General features: G+C 49.9%; 9 pseudogenes; all 9 read left to right on the top strand.

Moving 5' to 3' along the window:
• Nucleotides 1–568: 568 nt before the first annotated feature.
• Nucleotides 569–687, top strand: LOC143947601 (5S ribosomal RNA; annotated as a pseudogene).
• A 103-nt stretch (nt 688–790) lies between these two features.
• Nucleotides 791–909, top strand: LOC143949518 (5S ribosomal RNA; annotated as a pseudogene).
• Nucleotides 910–9,551: 8,642 nt separating this feature from the next.
• LOC143947426 (5S ribosomal RNA) lies at nt 9,552–9,670 on the top strand (annotated as a pseudogene).
• A 322-nt stretch (nt 9,671–9,992) lies between these two features.
• Nucleotides 9,993–10,111, top strand: LOC143948869 (5S ribosomal RNA; annotated as a pseudogene).
• A 320-nt stretch (nt 10,112–10,431) lies between these two features.
• LOC143946960 (5S ribosomal RNA) lies at nt 10,432–10,550 on the top strand (annotated as a pseudogene).
• A 321-nt stretch (nt 10,551–10,871) lies between these two features.
• On the top strand, nt 10,872–10,990 carry LOC143948408 (5S ribosomal RNA; annotated as a pseudogene).
• A 2,942-nt stretch (nt 10,991–13,932) lies between these two features.
• LOC143949787 (5S ribosomal RNA) lies at nt 13,933–14,051 on the top strand (annotated as a pseudogene).
• Nucleotides 14,052–17,980: 3,929 nt separating this feature from the next.
• Nucleotides 17,981–18,099, top strand: LOC143948960 (5S ribosomal RNA; annotated as a pseudogene).
• Nucleotides 18,100–18,194: 95 nt separating this feature from the next.
• LOC143949129 (5S ribosomal RNA) lies at nt 18,195–18,314 on the top strand (annotated as a pseudogene).
• Nucleotides 18,315–19,086: the final 772 nt, after the last annotated feature.

Genomic DNA, 19,086 nt, shown 5'->3' with positions numbered 1-19,086 from the left:
GAGACGGAAAAAATTAGATCGTCAGCGTACGCCGCAATTTTGTGGTGTGCCGAGGGTTTGGATATGCCAGTAATATTCGGGTCATTCCAAACGTGACACATAAGTGGTTCCAGTGTCAGAATTAAAATTAGGGGAGACAGAGACCACCCCTGCCTCGTCCCATTAGTGATGGGGAAAGAGTCCGAGCACCACTCGGTCACCCGTACCGCTGCCGATGGCGTGGAGTAAAGCGACATTACCCAGCTCATCATGTTGGGGCCAAGACCTATATGTTCCAGGGTGGCCTGCATAAAGTGCCAAGGTGACCATCTTGGCGTTTGTCAAGAGGGTTGAAAGTGCCTGAAGAGATTGCCTACGGGCACATCACCCTGAAAGCACCCGATCTCGTTTGATGTTGGAGGCTAATAGAGTCGGGCCTTGTTAGTACCTGGATGGGAGACCGCCTGGGAATACCAGGTGTCGTAGACTTCTTTTTATGTTGTTGGCGTTGACCTGTTTTTTTTTCGCTTATTTCCCAAAGTGACCATCTTGGTGTTTGTCAAGAGGGTTGAGAGTGCCTGAAGAGATTGCCTATGGCCACATCACTCTGAAAGCACCCAATCTCATCTGATCTTGGAGGCTAAGAAGAGTCGGGCCTGGTTAGTACCTGGATGGGAGACCACCTGGGATTACCAGTTATTGTAGGCTTCTTTTTATGTTGTTGGCGTTGATTCGTTTTCTTTTTTTTGCTTGTTTCCCAAGGTGACCATCTTGGCATTTGTCAAGAGGGTTGAGAGTGCCCAAAGAGATCGTTTACAGCAGCATCACCCTGAAAGAGCCCAATCTCGTCTGATCTCGGATGCTAAACAGTGTCGGGCCTGGTTAGTACCTGGATGGGAGACCGCCTGGGAATACCAGGTGCCATAGGCTTCTGTTTTTTTTGTTTTTTTATTTAGTAGTATGCGACATACAATGCAAAGGCAACTTCACAGAATGTGTGATACAAATAGTTACAAACAAATGATCATATTGCATGGATATCAGAGCCAATGGTAAGACGTCTGAGGAGAATAGCACGTGTACAGCTTTGCGGTCATATCAAGATGAGATTAAAGCTCCATCTCGTTGGGATCCTCTACCACTTAAAATATTATTGATACTAGCCCTGCTACCCTCGAAGAGTTTAGATATCCATAGATAGGGGAAGAGTATTGTGTAGTAGTCAAATGGGGTCGGAACATACCATTTTCTTTTCCCTTTTTTGAGTTAAGAAGGGAAATAGTAGAACTGAAAGGAGGGAGAAGGGGAAAGAGAAGATTGGGGAAGGAAATGGCAGAAAAGGAAAAGAAGGGGTAAGGGGGTGTCGTGGGTAGAGTGGATAGGATGGGGTCCCCTCCCAGGGAGCAAGAGACGCCCTCGGCTCACCAGCTCATCAGCTGTCCAACGTTTGGAACAGCGATCTCCAACGATCACCATGAGCTTACTATGTCTCGCGGAGGTATTCTTCCGAAAAGCGAAACTGGGTCCAGTAGAACCATCTGTTCCCATGCTCCTCCGTTTTATCCCTCATTGTGGCAGTCAGGTCTTCCATTCGTTCAATATCATTTACCCTTGTGAACCACTGGGTCACCATTGGAGCAGATTGCTCTTTCCACTGACTTGGGATGCAGGCCCTAGCTGCATTGAGGAGATGTTTAAGTAAGGACTTATGATAACGCTTTCTCGACATAGGAGTTAGATTGAGAAGAACTGCTGCGGGATCATTGGCTAAGGAAATGTCTGTGAACTTGTGGATGAGTCTCAGGACAGGCTGCCAGAATGTTTGTAATTTAGGGCTTTCCCAGAAAATGTGGAGAATGGTGCCACATTTGGTCCACAGCGACAGCAGCGGTCAGATTGACCGGGGAATATTTTGGCCAACACCACCGGTGTACGATACCAGCGTGTGATCAGCTTATATGAGATCTCCTGACATTTACTGCAGAGTGACGACTTATGGGCGAAAAAGAGTATTCTGTCCTTCTGTGGTTTGGAGAATGTAGTTTGTAAGTCCCTTTTCCATTTAGCTAGGAAGGGTGGATCCGTGGAGGATTGTGCGTCTGTCAGGATTTGGTAGGACCTAGAGAGGGAACCACGAACTGGGCCATCATCCAGGCAAAGTTCCTCGAAGGGGTGGAATTGTCTAGAGAAGAACGAATGGTTAGGTAGTGATCCGAGGAAATGGATTAGCTGTCTAGCTCTCCAGCTATCCAATGCAACAGGTACTTGCTCTAGCAGTATGGTCCCCATGGGAATCAAGCCCGTGGGTCCAAGAAATAGGGCTGCTCTCAGAAGCCCTTTCGGGGCTTGCCTGGTAAAGGCCTGGTCAGACAGGCCCGGAGGGAATCTAGGATGTCCAATAATTGGGGTCATAGGAGAAGGGAAGTTAGTCAGGTGGGAAAGGTGAAAAAAACTATCCATCTCAGCGAGCGAGGGGCCAATTAACGGGTGAGTAGTCACACAGGGCTCCAATGGCCTCCCCGCCCAAGGCAGACCAGCCAGTGGAACCCGCGCCATCTCCTGCTCTAGCTTGACCCATAGCTTCAGTTCCCCATGCCGGTGTCTTATCACATATGGTCCCCCATCGGATAGTGTCCGCTGTGTACTGCGCATTCCGAAAATTGCCGAGCATGAACGGCGCCTGCGCACTGAGTCCAGGTTCTATCCCCACTATCCAAGTGGACATAGAGTAAGAATATAAAAGAGCCGAGCGCAGCGAGGCAAAGCCCGAAGCGTGGCGAGCGAAGCTCGCCTGCAAGGGGCCCTCTAATATTCACAACCCTATGTCCGCTTGGATGGTGGGGCTACCACCTCCACTCACCGCGCAGGCGCCGTTCAGCTTTGGAGATTTTCCGAAGCTTCGTCTGCTCCGTACTGTGCATGCGCAGTACGGCGCGGACACTATATCATGGCCGGACAGTATATGGCAGAACACCGGCACCAGTCAACCACCGGTGTCATGTGCGTCGCTGTGTAATATAGAGCAGGGTCCGGGAAGCCAATACCTCCCCGCAATTTCGGTCGCAATAGCATTGCCCTACCAATACGCATATGTTTTCCGCGCCAGAGGAACTTGATAAAGATTGAGCGAACCGCATGAAAGAAAGTCTGGGGTATTTTGATAGGTAAGGCTTGTAGTAGATACAGAAGTCGTGGCATCGTGTTCATCTTCAACACATTACAGCGTCCGAACCATGACAGAGCTAGTGGGTCCCATCTTTTAAGGTCCGCTGTAAGCCCATAGGCTTCTTTTTATGTTGTTGGCTTTGACCTGTTTTTTTTGCTTGTTTCTCAAGGCGACCATCTTGGCGTTTGTCAAGAGGGTTGGGCGTGTCTTGAAGAGAACGCTTACGGCCACATCAACCTGAAAGCACCCGATGTCGTCTGATTTCAGAGGCTAAGCAGCGTCAGGCCTGGTTAGTACCTGGATGGGAGACTCCCTGGGAAGACCAGGTGCCATAGAAGGATCTGGTCTGGTTAGTGACTTTTTTTTTTTTAATTCTTTATTTACGGATTGCAGGTAATACAGAGACAAACTGTAAAAGACATAGATCCCTCAGTTTTCCAGGTTAACAAAAATACATAGTTAATACTTTGTGGGGGACCGGGGGAAACCTAACAACTTATGTCAGCAGCAGCCCCAGCCGTGGCTAGGCCACCACATTATCCCACTCTAATGATCTGGCACCCCAGTGTCTACTTATAAACCAGGGCAGTCCCCGGGGCGATCCCCCTCAAGGCCCAAACTGAGGGGCCTCTAACATCGGTCACCTTCATTCTACTGGTCAAAGAGCTCAGCCGGGACCACCCCGAGGGCCGCCAACCCCTGGCTGGGAAATCGAGGGAACAAAACGAAAAGATCCTTGCAATCACCATGTATTTTAATTATACTTGGGAGTTAGGGGGTAAGGAAAGAGGGGGGAGCAAATGGGCAGGAGAAGGGTATGGGGGTAGAAAGAATGAAAGTTATAGGGGGCTAACAGTGCTACGAGGCAGACGGGGGAGAGAGTGAACCAGGGTGGTATACGAGAAGGGAGAGAAAGAAAGAGGACTCCGATGGGTTCCCACGACCGGACCCTTCCCTCTATACACGTGCCAGAGCCTACAGATAGGATCTGTATGCGTCGGAAAACCTGAACAGGCTCCAAGACAACCAACGAGCAGTGTGCTCTTCCTCCCTGTCGCCTAACGCTGATGTGAGCTGTTCCATACGGTAGATGTCGCAAACTCTTGCAAACCAGTGAGACACCAGTGGAGCGGCCTGCTGTTTCCACATGCTAGGTATACATGCCCTGGCCCCACTCAGAAGATGTTTTAAGAGAGATTTATGGTACTTCTTGCTCGAGAGTGGGGTCAGATTGAGGAAGATCGCAGCTGCGTTGTTCTGGAGATCAATAGCCGTGAGGTCAAAAATGATATTGAGAACCTGTCTCCAGAAATGGGCCAGTTGAGGGCATTCCCAGAAGATATGTAGTAACGTGCCGGCTTGTTCACCGCATCTCCAGCACAAAGGGCTGTGACCGGGAAACATAGCCGCCAGGACAGTGGGGGTCCTGTACCATCGGGTCAAAATTTTATAAGCTATTTCCTGGTATTTACTACATAGGGATGACTTGTGCGCAAAAAGAAGCACGCGGTTCTTCTGGTCTGGCGAGAGCCGGACATGCAGGTCTCGCTCCCATTTTTCCACGAACACCAGGTTACCCTGGGAGAGTTGGTCCAGTAGGATGCGATATGACAGGGAAAGAGACCCTCGGGTCGGTTCCTCTCCTGAGCATACCTCCTCAAACGATGTTAGGGGTCTGCGGAATTCGCCACTGTTTGGCAAAGATTTCAAGAAGTGGGAGAGTTGGGCAAGCTTCCACTGTCCCAGGGCCGTGGTTGCTAACGCCTCGTACATAGTGGAGACCGCTGTCCATGTCCTAGGGCCAAGAAAAGAAGAGGCCCGCACAAGGTCCCGGTCAGGGTTGAGGCGGAAAGACTTTTCCGTCATGCCGGGTTCAAAGCGTGGGTGTCCAATAATAGGAGTCATGGGCGAAGGGAAACTGGGCACGCCCGTCAGGGTAAAATATCTGTCTAGCTCTTGTAACGTTGGCTCAATGAGTGGGTGTGCCCACGTCGCTCCCGACCAGCCCGGTCCACTCCAGGGCAAACCCTCAAGTGGAAATGGTACGGATTCACGCTCCAGACGAACCCACAGCTTATCCTTCAGGTGTCTGCACCAGTCAACTGCTCTGTTCATGTGCACCGCCGTATATTACCATGCCGGATCTGGGAGGCCAATCCCTCCCTTGTCTTTTGGTCTGAGCAGTAATGTTCGGCTGAGTCTTGGAGGCCTGCCCTGCCATACGTATCGAATAAAGATGGAGCGCATGGCTTTAAAAAATGATTGGGGGATTTTTATCGGTAAGGCTTATAATAGATACAAGAGTCTGGGCATTACATTCATTTTGAGCACATTGCATCCCCCAAACCAAGAGGTCGCCAACTTTGACCACCTCTCTAGATCTACGGCAAAATTTTTTAGAAGCGGCTGGAAATTCAATTGGAAAATCAGATGTGGGTCCGGGGGAACCAGCGACGGGAGGTTTGCCGAAGCTAGGTACTCGTCAATGGCCGCTGTGCCGGCCTGGAGGGTGTCTCCTGAGTCCCGGGGGTGCAAGTTATAAAGGGCTTCATAGAAAGATCGGAAACACTCCGCTATCTCCCGTGAATCATGAAGCTTGGCACCCGAAGGGGAGGTTATGGTTGGAATGAAGGACGCGTTGCGTTGGGCACGCAGGGAGTTCGCTAGGAACCTACTACACTTGACTCCATATTCATAATACGTCCTGCGGACCCACATGAGTCTGGTTCTAGCCTGAAAGAGAGAGAAATCTCTGATTTGTTCTCTAAGATCTCTCACCTCCACCTCCAGCGCAGCAGTCGGCTGGGATTTGTGTCGTTGTTCACACGCATGCAACTTGGCAATAAGTTTGGAGAGAGCCTCAGTTTTGGCCACTTTGAGTCTATGACCATGTTTAATAAGAATGCCCCTAATGTAGCATTTATGAGCCGCCCATAACATGAGGGGGTTGGAAACAGAATCACGGTTATGATCAAAGTAACTTTCTAATTCCCTAAGCAGGTCTGCGTGGGTCTCAGGGTCCTTCAGGAGAGACTCGTTCAGTCTCCACCAGGACTGACCACGCGACTCCTGTTGTAGCTTCAGCATCAAAGAAATCGGGGCATGGTCAGACAGGGCTATGTGGCCTGAGCGTCTGAGCGTCTGTGACCGCCGGGATAGCATTGTGGGCGACTAAAAACATATCTATACGTGAGTAAGAACCACGAGCGGTGGAAAAGAACGTATAGTCCCTATCCTGTGGGTGAAGCGTACGCCACACATCGATCAGTCGGTGGGAGTGTAGCAGGTCTCTTATGTGTGAACGCGTTCTCGCAGAAATCGCAAAGGTGCCCGATGATGAGTCTCTGCGGGGGTCCAAGGTGAGGTTAAAGTCCCCCCCAATGATCAAAGTACCCTCCGAGAATGCAGCCAGGGCATCCAAGGATGCTTCTAAGGCCGGCAGCTGGTCCACATTCGGCATTTATAGGTTGGCAAGAGTAAAAGTTTGCGAGTGGAGAGTTCCCTTAATGAAGAGATATCTCCCTTCACTATCGGCTTGGACAGCTAACAGGCGCCACGGCAAGTTTTTAGCAAGAAGAACACACACTCCTCTCGATTTGGAAGTAGGGGACGTGCTGTGGTGGGCCAGGGGGAAGTGCTTACTATAAAGCCGTGGTATTTGGTCTGTCCTGAAATGGGTCTCCTGGAGGAAAACTATTTGGGGCTTCATCCGCCACAATTCTGTTAGGCAGCTGGACCTTTTTTCAGGTACATTCAGCCCTTTCACATTCCAGGAAACCAGCTTCAGGGCCATGACGGCAGTGGTACCCGGCCGGCGGTCCCCACCAGAGTCAGTAGTAGATATAGAGTTCAAGCACAGAGGAAGAGGAGGAGAAAAAGGAAAAGCAGTAACGAAGCGGAGAAGGTCCGGAGTTAGTAGGGAGGAGGAGGGTAGGAGGGGTGGGGATAGATCGGGGAATTGCTAAAGCTCCTATCGGAGAGAACCTGCCGGTTAGGGCAGAGGGGCCTAGTGGGGGAAGAGGTAAGGCACTGCAGAGGGAGGAACTCGTCGGTGCAGTACCCCTCCAGCATCCCATGGTCCATGCAGTCGCAATCGGGCGTGCACGGAGCTTCTTTGGCATCTTAACTACGACATCAAACGCATTATAGAACATCACTGCAGCAGGTATCGGGCAGTTAACAACAGTAGAACAGTGCATAATTAGACCAACATATTAAACTTTTCAACACAGAGTATAGATAACTTTATACCACCCAGGCACCCACCCCTCCCCCCCCCCAGAAAAAAAAAAAAGGAAAAAAAGGGGGGGGGGGGAGGAGGAGAGGGGGAGGGAGCAGGAACGCCGCCCAGGGGCACCCGGGGGCACCACCAGGCAGTCCAAAAACACAAAGAGCGCCGAGACTAGGGCACCTGTAGATAAACAGTAACGAGAATGGTGAACAGTACCGCCAATAACTCAGGGCTTCGTCCAGGAAGCGCAGTGTCCAACTCTGTTCTTCCAATGTCCTTCCTCTCCCCTAGCTGGGGCGCTGGGAACAATGGCCCGTGGCATGGTAAACAACACAAAGCTGGATACTCCAGCCGTCTATGTTGGTAGAGAAAAAGAAAACAAAAAAAAAAGGGTATAACACAGGAATAACGGAAAATTACTGTACTCTCTCAGGGTTCACGATCTTGAGGGGCCTGCGATCTCTGATGTTGGGATCGACGGTGGCGTCTCACTCTCTGTTGCCTGGTTGAGGGGTTGTTCGTCGGGGCCACTGCTCCCTGGGGGACAACAGGAGCCAACCAGTCGGGGACCTGAACCGAGGGCAGGCCCAAAGCCTCCAGAAAGGACGGGACCTCCGAAGGGTGTCGTAGCGCAAGGGGCCTCCCATTTTTGCGCACTATAAGGTGAAACGGATGGCCCCACTTGTATGGAATCCTCCGTTCAGTTAGGTGTTCCAGAAGGGGTCGCAGACAGCGTCTCATCTGGAGGGTCTTGCGGGATACATCTGGCAGAAGGGTGACTTGGGCCCCGTCAAAATCAATGCTGCCTTTGCGCCACGCCGCTTGCAGGACATCCTCCCTAACTGAGTAATTGTGGAGACAGCATAAAACGTCACGTGGCCGGTTCTCTGTGGGGCTCCTGGGGCCCAGGGTCCTGTGGACTCTATCAATGGCTATTACTGTGTCAGCAGCGCGGTCCAGACAGACGTTAAATATAGCTGTAACTGTGGCTTTGAGGTCTGCCTGGCCAGCGGCTTCGGGCAAGTCTCTGATCCTGATGTTGCGTCTGCGGTTGCGATTCTCAAGGTCATCCACTAGGAGTTGCAACTGTGTGACTCTTTCAGCAAGGGTATCATGTGCGGCTTGCAGGCCAGAAACATCAGTGGTCAGGGAGGTCACATCCGATGCCAGGGTGGTCACCCGCTCGTTCGTAGCCGACACGTCACGTTTGACCCCTGCGATTTCATGTCGCAAGGTCGTTTCAATCCTGGCTGCCATACAGCTAAAGTCTGCTTTAGTGGGAAGGTTTTGGAGTAAAGTTAGGATGGCCTTGTCCCCCAATAATGCCGGTGCTGGTGGCAGCGGTGGGTCCCCCTGTGTGTCTGAGGTAAGAGCAGCCTGGCCATTCGGTCCTGGGATGAGGCTTCCACTGCGGGAGGGTCTCTGGGACAGTTGGGAGTTGTGAGGGAACCAGGGTGGCAGGCCGCTATGGTCCGGGCTGTCAAGCGAGGCCATGGACAGTGAGCGGGGGAGACACGGGGACAAGTCACTAGGCGGGGAGAACGGGGGCATGTCGTGTCCCTGCATAGCAGTCTGCTCACCTTCCCTCTGTACCGCGTGTCCTGGAGCACCGGAGGCCGCGGGCGCCATCTTGGCTGGATCCGGCGTGGAGGCCGGAGGCTGCAGCGGGACCAAGTACCTGTCCATGGCAGCAGCGGCGGACCCCGCTCGGCTGGCTGTGTTCCGCCGAAGCGCGGGGATGTCGGCGATGCCGAAATATGCGACCAGACTGTGGTAAAGGGGTGTGGAGGGGTCACGGACCGGGAGCTCCGGAAAAGAGCGTCCTCACTCCTTCATGCCTAGGTCACGCCCACCCTGGTTAGTGTCTTGATTGGGAGATCGCCTGGGAATACTGGATGCCGTAGGCTTCTTTTTATGTTGTTGGCTTTGACCTGTTTTTTTTAGCTTGATTCCCAAGGTGACCATCTTGGCCTTTGTCAAGAGGCTTCAGAGTGCCCAAAGAGAGTGCCTACGGCCAAATCACCTATATAGTATCTTATATATAATAACTAAAAATATTATTTATTATTATAGATATAGATATATAGTATAGTGATTTGGCCGTAGGCACTCTCTTTGGGCACTCTGAAGCCTCTTGACAAAGGCCAAGATGGGTTGAGAGTGCCTGAAGAGATTGCCCATGGCCACATCACTCTGAAAGCACCCAATCTCGTCTGATCTTGGAGGCTAAGAAGAGTCGGGCCTGGTTAGTACCTGGATGGGAGACCACCTGGGAATACCAGTTATTGTAGGCTTCTTTTTATGTTGTTGGCGTTGATTCGTTTTTTTTTTTTTTGCTTGTTTCCCAAGGTGACCATCTTGGCATTTGACAAGAGGGTTGAGAGTGCCCAAAGAGATCACTTACAGCAGCATCACCCTGAAAGAGCCCTATCTCTTCTCTACTCTGAGGCTAAGAAGGGTTGGGCCTAGTGGGTACCTGGATGGGAGATGGCGTTGGAATACCAGGTGCCGTATTCTTCTTTTTATGTTGTTGAAATTGACCTGTTTTTTTTCGCTTGTGTCTCAAGGTGACTATCTTGGCATTTGTCAAGAGGGTTGAGAATGCCCTAAGAGATTGCCTATGGGCACATAACCCTGAAAGCACCCGATCTCCTCTGATCTCAGAAGGTAAACAGGGTTGGGCCTTGCTAGTACCTGGATTGGAGACCACCTGGGAATACTAGGTGCTGTAGGCTTCCTTTTATGTTGTTGGCCTTGACCTGTTTTTTTTTCCACTTGTTTCCCAAGGTGACCATCTTGGCTTTTGTCAAGAGGGTTGAAAGTGCCTGAAGAGATTGCCTACGGGCACATCACCCTGAAAGCACCCGATCTCGTTTGATGTTGGAGCCTAAGAAGAGTCGGGCCTTGTTAGTACCTGGATGGGAAACCGCCTGGGAATACCAGGTGTCGTAGACTTCTTTTTATGTTGTTGACGTTGACCTGTTTTTTTTTCGCTTGTTTCCCAAAGTGACCATCTTGGTGTTTGTCAAGAGGGTTGAGAGTGCCTGAAGAGTTTGCCTATGGCCACATCACTCTGAAAGCACCCAATCTCGTCTGATCTTGGAGGCTAAGAAGAGTCGGGCCTGGTTAGTACCTGGATGGGAGACCACCAGGGAATACCAGTTATTGTAGGCTTCTTTTTATGTTGTTTGCGTTGATTCGTTTTTTTTTTTTTGCTTGTTTCCCAAGGTGACCATCTTGGCATTTGTCAAGAGGGTTGAGAGTGCCCAAAGAGATCGCTTACAGCAGCATCACCCTGAAAGAGCCCTATCTCTTCTCTTCTCTGAGGCTAAGAAGGGTTGGGCCTAGTTAGTACCTGGATGGGAGATGGCGTTGGAATACCAGGTGCCGTATTCTTCTTTTTATGTTGTTGACATTGACCTGTTTTTTATCGCTTGTATCTCAAGGTGACTATCTTGGCATTTGTCAAGAGGGTTGAGAATGCCCAAAGAGATTGCCTATGGGCACATAACCCTGAAAGCACCCGATCTCCTCTGATCTCAGAAGCTAAACAGGGTTGGGCCTTGCTAGTACCTGGATTGGAGACCACCTGGGAATACTAGGTGCTGTAGGCTTCTTTTTATGTTGTTGGCCTTGACCTGTTTTTTTTTTCACTTGTTTCCCAAGGTGACCATCTTGGCGTATGTCAAGAGGGTTGAGAGTGCCCGAAGAGATTACCTATGGCCCCATCACCCTGAAAGCACCCAATCTCGTCTGATCTCGGATGCTAAACAGTACGCTAAACAGTACCTGGATGGGAGACTGCCTGGGAATACCAGGTGCCATAGGCTTCTTTTTTTTATTTTTTTTATTTAGTAGTATGCAACATACAATGCAAAGGCAACTTCACAGAATGTGTGATACAAATAGTTACAAACAAACGATCATATTGCATGGATATCAGAGCCAATGGTAAGAAGTCAGAGGAGAATAGCATGTGTACAGCTTTGCGGTCATATCAAGATGAGATTAAAGCTCCATCTCGTTGGGATCCTCTACCACTTAAAATATTATTGATACTAGCCCTGCTATCCTCGAAGAGTTTAGATATCCATAGATAGGGGAAGAGTATTGTGTAGTAGTCAAATGGGGTCGGAACATACCATTTTCTTTTCCCTTTTTTGAGTTAAGAAGGGAAATAGTAGAACTGAAAGGAGGGAGAAGGGGAAAGAGAAGATTGGGGAAGGAAATGGCAGAAAAGGAAAAGAAGGGGTAAGGGGGTGTCGTGGGTAGAGTGGATAGGATGGGGTCCCCTCCCAGGGAGCAAGAGACACCCTCGGCTCACCAGCTCATCAGCTGTCCAACGTTTGGAACAGCGATCTCCAACGATCACCATGAGCTTACTATGTCTCGCGGAGGTATTCTTCCGAAAAGCGAAACTGGGTCCAGTAGAACCATCTGTTCCCATGCTCCTCCGTTTTATCCCTCATTGTGGCAGTCAGGTCTTCCATTCGTTCAATATCATTTACCCTTGCGAACCACTGGGTCACCATTGGAGCAGATTGCTCTTTCCACTGACTTGGGATACAGGCCCTAGCTGCATTGAGGAGATGTTTAAGTAAGGACTTATGATAACGCTTTCTCGACATAGGAGTTAGATTGAGAAGAACTGCTGTGGGATCATTGGCTAAGGAAATGTCTGTGAACTTGTGGATGAGTCTCAGGACAGGCTGCCAGAATGTTTGTAATTTAGGGCATTCCCAGAAAATGTGGAGAATGGTGCCAGCCTGTTGCCCACAGCGACAGCAGCGGTCAGATTGACCGGGGAATATTTTGGCCAACACCACCGGTGTACGATACCAGCGTGTGATCAGCTTATATGAGATCTCCTGATATTTACTGCAGAGTGACGACTTATGGGCGAAAAAGAGTATTCTGTCCTTCTGTGGTTTGGAGAATGTAGTTTGTAAGTCCCTTTTCCATTTAGCTAGGAAGGGTGGATCCGTGGAGGATTGTGCGTCTGTCAGGATTTGGTAGGACCTAGAGAGGGAACCACGAACTGGGCCATCATCCAGGCAAAGTTCCTCGAAGGGGTGGAATTGTCTAGAGAAGAACGAATGGTTAGGTAGTGATCCGAGGAAATGGATTAGCTGTCTAGCTCTCCAGCTATCCAATGCAACAGGTACTTGCTCTAGCAGTATGGTCCCCATGGGAATCAAGCCCGTGGGTCCAAGAAATAGGGCTGCTCTCAGAAGCCCTTTCGGGGGGCTTGCCTGGTAAAGGCCTGGTCAGACAGGCCCGGAGGGAATCTAGGATGTCCAATAATTGGGGTCATAGGAGAAGGAAAGTTAGTCAGGTGGGAAAGGTGAAAAAAACTATCCATCTCGGCGAGCGAGGGGCCAATTAACGGGTGAGTAGTCACACAGGGCTCCAATGGCCTCCCCGCCCAAGGCAGACCAGTCAGTGGAACCCGCACCATCTCCTGCTCTAGCTTGACCCTTAGCTTCAGCTCCCCATGCCGGTGTCTTATCACATATGGTCCCCCATCGGATAGTGTCCGCTGTGTGCTGCGCATGCGCAGTACACAGCAACACAGATTCCGAAAATTGCCGAGCATGAACGGCGCCTGCGCACTGAGTCCAGGTTCTATCCCCACTATCCAAGTGGACATAGAGTAAGAATATAAAAGAGCCGAGCGCAGTGAGGCCGAGCCCGAAGCGTGGCGAGCGAAGCTCGCCTGCGAGGGGCCCTCTAATATTCACAACCCTATGTCCGCTTGGATGGTGGGGCTACCGTTCGGCTTCGGAGATTTTCCGAAGCTTTGTCTGCTCCGTACTGGGCATGCGCAGTACGGCGCAGACACTATATCATGGCCGGACAGTATATGGCAGAACACCAGCACCAGTCAACCACCGGTGTCATGTGCGTCGCTGTGTAATATAGAGCAGGGTCCGGGAAGCCAATACCTCCCCGCAATTTCGGTCGCAACAGCATTGCCCTACCAATACGCATATGTTTTCCGCGCCAGAGGAACTTGATAAAGATTGAGCGAACCGCATGAAAGAAAGTCTGGGGTATTTTGATAGGTAAGGCTTGTAGTAGATACAGATGTCGTGGCATTGCGTTCATATTACAGCGTCCGAACCATGACAGAGCTAGTGGGTCCCATCTCTTAGGGTCCGCTGTAAGCCCATAGGCTTCTTTTTATGTTGTTGGCTTTGACCTGTTTTTTTTGCTTGTTTCTCAAGGCGACCATCTTGGCGTTTGTAAAGAGGGTTGGGCGTGTCTTGAAGAGAATGCTTACGGCCACATCAACCTGAAAGCACCCGATCTTGTCTGATTTCAGAGGCTAAGCAGCGTCAGGCCTGGTTTGTACCTGGATGGGAGACTGCCTGGGAAGACCAGGTGCCATAGAAGGATCTGGTCTGGTTAGTGTCTTGATTGGGAGATCGCCTGGGAATACTGGATGCCGTAGGCTTCTTTTTATGTTGTTGGCTTTGACCTGTTTTTTTTAACTTGTTTTCCAAGGTGACCATCTTGGCCTTTGTCAAGAGGCTTCAGAGTGCCCAAAGAGAGTGCCTACGGCCAAATCACCCTGAAAGAGTCCAATCTCATCTGATCTCTGAGGCTAAGCAGCAATGGGCCTGGTTAGTACCTGGATGGGAGACAGCTTGGGAATACCAGGTGCCGTAGGCTTCTCATTATGTTGTCGGCGTTGACCTGTTTTATTTTCCCTTGTTTCCCAAGGTGACCATCTTGGCATGTGTCCAGAGGGTTGAGAGTGCACAAAGAAATTCCCTACGAGCACAACACCCTGAAAGCGCCCAATCTCGTTTGGTCTCAGAGGCTAAGCAGGGTTGTGCCTGGTTTGTACCTGGATGGGAGACCGCCTGGGTTTTCCAGATGCCGCAGGCTTATTTTTATGTTGTTGGTGTTGACCTGTTTTTTTCGCTTGTTTCCCAAAGTGATCATCTTGGCATTTGTCAAGAGGGTTGAGAGTGCCTAAAGAGATCGCTTACAGCCGCATCACCCTGAAAGCACCCTATCTCTTCTGATCTCAGAGGCTAAGAAGGGTTGGGCCTAGTTAGTACTTGAATGGGAGACGGCCTTGGAATACTAGGTGCCGTAGTCTTCTTTCTATGTTGTTGGCGTTGACCTGTTTTTTTTCGCTTGTTTCCCAGGGTGACTATCTTGGCATTTTTCAAGAGGGATGAGAGTGCCCAAAGAGATTGCCTATGGGCACATCACCCTGAAAGCGCCCAATCTCCGCTGATCTCAGAGGCTAGAAAGGGTCGCGCCTTGTTAATATCTGGATGGGAGACCGTCTGGAAATACTAGGTGCGGTAGGCTTCTTTTTATGTTGTTGGCGTTGACTTGTTTTTTTTTGTTTGTTTCCCAAGGTGACCATCTTGGCGTTTGTCAAGAGGGTTGAGCGTGCTTGAAAAAATCTACTATGGCTGCATCACCCTGAAAGAGCCAAATCTCATTTGATCTCAGAGGCTAAGCAGGGTTGGGACTTGGTTAGTACCTGGATGGGAGAACGCCTGGGATTTTTCGATGCCATAGGCTTTTGTTAAGTTGTTGGCATTGACTTATTTTTTTTTGTTTTGTTTTATTCTTTTATTAAGTATAAGTAGAACAACATAAATATAACAGTCAACCATACAGCATGACCCAGGGTCACAATTACATGGTAACAAAAAATAGGCAGCCAGATAACTCTGGGTTCTCAGAGGGGAGTCCTAGAGTTTCATGCAGAAAAGAGAGAAACCCCACCTCGGACATGTAGTACAGTATAACTAATGCAGCCCTGTTCGGACAAATGTAATCATGGAGAGCAACTGGGACCACAGCGAGCCAGCTTATCATGACCTATGTGAACCAGAGTAAAATATGAGCCGGTCGTGTCCAGAACCCTGGGGCTCTTCTGGGTCCCAAAGGCTAGTAAGGAGACAAGGCATAGTCAAAAGGGAGGACGGGGGAAGAAGAGAGTGCAAAGACGGAGAGAGAGGAGGGGGGGGGTGGCGGCGGGGAAAAATAGAAAAATAAAGACAAAAAGGGAGGGGGGGGGGGATGCCACCCAGGGCAGACATGGCCTACGTAGGTAAATGTTAGATGTTCAGTCTTTTTCTGGGACAGGGGCGCTGCTCACCTCCCGAATGTAGTCTCAAGTACCAGAAAAATACCTCCAGGGCCTCCATGTAACACTAAATGCCTCTTCAGTGTTGTGAAGGGTGGCGGTCAATTCTTCCATCCGGAGAATATGATTGACTTTGGAATACCACAGCACCTTGGATGGGGGGCTGAGGCTGCCTCCACAGTGTGGGAATGCAGGCCCGGGCGGCATTCAGTAGTTGCATCGGGAGTGTTTTTTTGTATTTTCGAACAGGCTGTTCGGTCAAGTGTAGAAGGCACGCTGCTGGGTTGTCTGCGATATCTACATTTCTGAGAGTTTTTATCGTCTCGGTCACCTCCACCCAAAAGTTCCTCAAGGCCGGGCATGCCCAGAAAATGTGTCCCATGGTCCCCGTATCTGAATTGCACCTCCAACAAACATCCGGGATCGATCTATTCATTTTATTCAGAAGGTATGGGACTCTATACCAGCGTGAGACTATCTTGTATCCTGATTCTTGATATTGGTTTGCGATGGAAGCTTTATGTACTAATGTCAGGATCTTTCCTATCTGTTGTGGGGTAAATGTGATGCCAAAGTCCCTCTCCCATTTGTGGATAAATGGTGGGGGTCGACTCCTCCTCCTGACTACTTAATAGGTTGTACAGGAGGGAGAGGGTGTGTCGCACAGGTTCCTTTTTGTGACAGATGGATTCATAGGGCGTCAGGTCTCTAGGAGTGTAGGGGGCCCTTTGTATGGCCAAAAGAAAGTGATGAAGTTGATAAGCACTAAACAAGTCAAGCAGAGGGTCAGAAAGCTTGGCGACAGTTTGCGTGGTCGGGAGCCCTCCCGAGGGCCACACCTCTCCCAGACGCTGTTTCCCCACCACTGTCAACTGTTGCAGTTTCTTGTTGGTAAATCCCGGTGGGAAGTCTGGATTACCTATAACCGGAGTCATTGGTGACGGCAGGGGAGCAATGTGTGTGCAGCGTAACAACCTCCGCACAACAGCCAACGTAGCTCCCACTACGGGGTGACCTCTGAGGTCTTTTGGTAGGGAGGACAGGAGCCACGGGGAGGTCAATAGGGGAATGGATCCATCCTCAATCTCCATCTCCACCCACTGCTTGTGTGGGCCATTACAATGCCAATCAACGACTCTCGCTAGCAGAGTCACTCTGTAGTATTGTCTCAGATCTGGGAGACCCAGACCCCCCTTGTCCTTTGGTCTGGGCTCTGGGCGGTTTGCGCGGCCAAATAAAGTCCCGGAGCAGCACCTGCAGTTGTCTGAAAAAAATTGGGGGTAACCGGATCGGTAATGTCTGGAACAAGTATAAAATCCGCGGGAGGGCCGTCATTTTGAATGCATTACAGCGCCTGAACCAGGTCAGTGTTAAAGCATGCCAGTTTCCCAAATCAGATTTCAGTCTATTCAGGAGAGGGACAAAATTAAGCGGGTACAATTGCGCCAAATCCGCTGCGATGTCAACGCCCAGGTAACGTATAGATTTTTCAGCTCAGTAGAATGGAAAAGCGGAGCGTAGCCTCTTGGCCTCACCATCCGGGACCGATATATTCAATACAGACAAAGGTGCAATTGATTTTATAGTTTGATAGGCTGCCGTATCGCTGGAGAGTCGCGAGTATATTGGGAAGCGATATGTGTGGATTGAAGACGAAAGAAATTAGATCGTCAGCGTACGCCGCAATTTTGTGGTGTGCCGAGGGTTTGGATATGCCAGTAATATTCGGGTCATTCCGAACGTGACACATAAGTGGTTCCAGTGTCAGAATAAAAATTAGGGGAGACAGAGGGCACCCCTGCCTCGTCCCATTAGTGATGGGGAAAGAGTCCGAGCACTCTGAAAGCACCCAATCTCGTCTGATCTTGGAGGCTAAGAAGAGTCAGGCCTGGTTAGTACCTGGATGGGAGACCACCTGGGAATACCAGTTATTGTAGGCTTCTTTTTATGTTGTTGGCCTTGATTCGTTTTTGTTTTTTTTCGCTTGTTTCCCAAGGTGACCATCTGGGCATTTGTCAAGAGGGTTGAGAGTGCCCAAAGAGTTCGCTTACAGCAGCATCACCCTGAAAGAGCCCTATCTCTTCTCATCTCTGAGGCTAAGAAGGGTTGGGCCTAGTTAGTCCCTGGATGGGAGATGGCTTTGGAATACCAGGTGCCGTAGTCTTCTTTTTATGTTGTTGACATTGACCTGTTTTTTTTTCGCTTGTTTCCCAAGGTGACTATCTTGGCATTTGTCAAGAGGGTTGAGAGTGCCCAAAGAGATTGCCTATGGGCACATAAGCCTGAAAGCGCCCGATCTCCTCTGATCTCAGAGGCTAAACAGGGTCTGGCCCCCTGCTAGTACCTGGATTGGAGACCAACTGGGAATACTAGGTGCTGGAGGCTTATTTTTATGTTGTTGGCGTTGACTTGTTTTTTTTTTTTTTGTTTACCAAGGTGACCATCTTGGTGTTTGTCAAGAGGGTTGAGAGTGCTTGAAGAGCTCGCCTATGGCCACATAACCCTGAAAGCACCAGATCTCGTCTGATCTCAGAGACTAAACAGGGTCGGGCCTTGTTAATACCTGGATGGGAGACCACCTGGGAATACTAGGTGCTGTAGACTTCTTCTCATGTTGTTGGCGTTGACTTGATTTTTTTGTTTGTTTCCCAAGGTGACCATATTGGCGTTAGTCAAGGTTGAGAGTGCCTGAAGAAATCTCCTACGGCCACACCACCCTGAAAGAGCCCAATCTCATCTGATCTCAGAGGCTAAGCAGGGTTGGGACCAGTTTAGTACCTGGATGGGAGACCGCCTGGGATTTCCAGATGCCGTAGGCTTCTTTTTATGTTGTGGCCATTGACCTTTTTTTTTCTGCTTGTTTCCAAGGTGACCATCTTGGTGTTTGTCAAGAGAGTTGAGAGTGCCTGAAGATATTGGCTACGGCCACATCACCCTGAATCTGTTCCATCTCATCTGATCTTGGAGGCTAAGCAGGGTCCGGCCTGGTTAATGCCTGGATGGGAGACCGCCTGGGAATACTAGGTGTCGTAGGCTTCTTTTTTTTTCAAATATAATTTTTTCTCCAAATAGGGGAAGACGGTCCCCCGAGTACATAATGCAACAGAGAAATACAGAGCAAAAAGCAGCTGAACAATACTTGATACAGGTATATTCGCAACTGTGAGTCTGCCTTCCATCAATCACAATGATTCGAGGCACGGATAAAGTACTGTACCAAGATCCAGGGTCACACAAACCCCAGGTCCCTCCGGCATAATCCATCCAGAGGGGGGTGTGGGGCCGTCATTCCCAATTTTCCACTCTTTCCAAAAGAGAGAGGGGGTGGAGGGGGTGAGAGATAGGGGAGGAAGGCCGAAAAGAGAAGGGTTGAAACATCAGAAAAGGAGAAGAGGGGACGAGACACGATGGCAGCCACTGTCCAAGGGGCCAGTCAAGGAAAGCTCAGAGCACTAAGGCGATAGCAGGCGACATCCTTCCAGCGAGAATATAAAGGTATTCCAGATGTCTCAGGTTTGTTTAAAAAATTCTTGTTTACCTTGTGATGTGAGGATCAAGTCCTCCATTTTTTTTAATGTCCTCTATTTTCCT

Source organism: Lithobates pipiens, unplaced genomic scaffold (assembly GCF_037356315.1).
Source record: "Lithobates pipiens isolate NorthernLeopardFrog02 unplaced genomic scaffold, aLitPip1_a1.2 Scaffold_30, whole genome shotgun sequence".
NCBI classification, from domain to species: Eukaryota; Metazoa; Chordata; class Amphibia; order Anura; family Ranidae; genus Lithobates; species Lithobates pipiens.
This window is presented reverse-complemented; position numbering and strand designations above follow the sequence as displayed.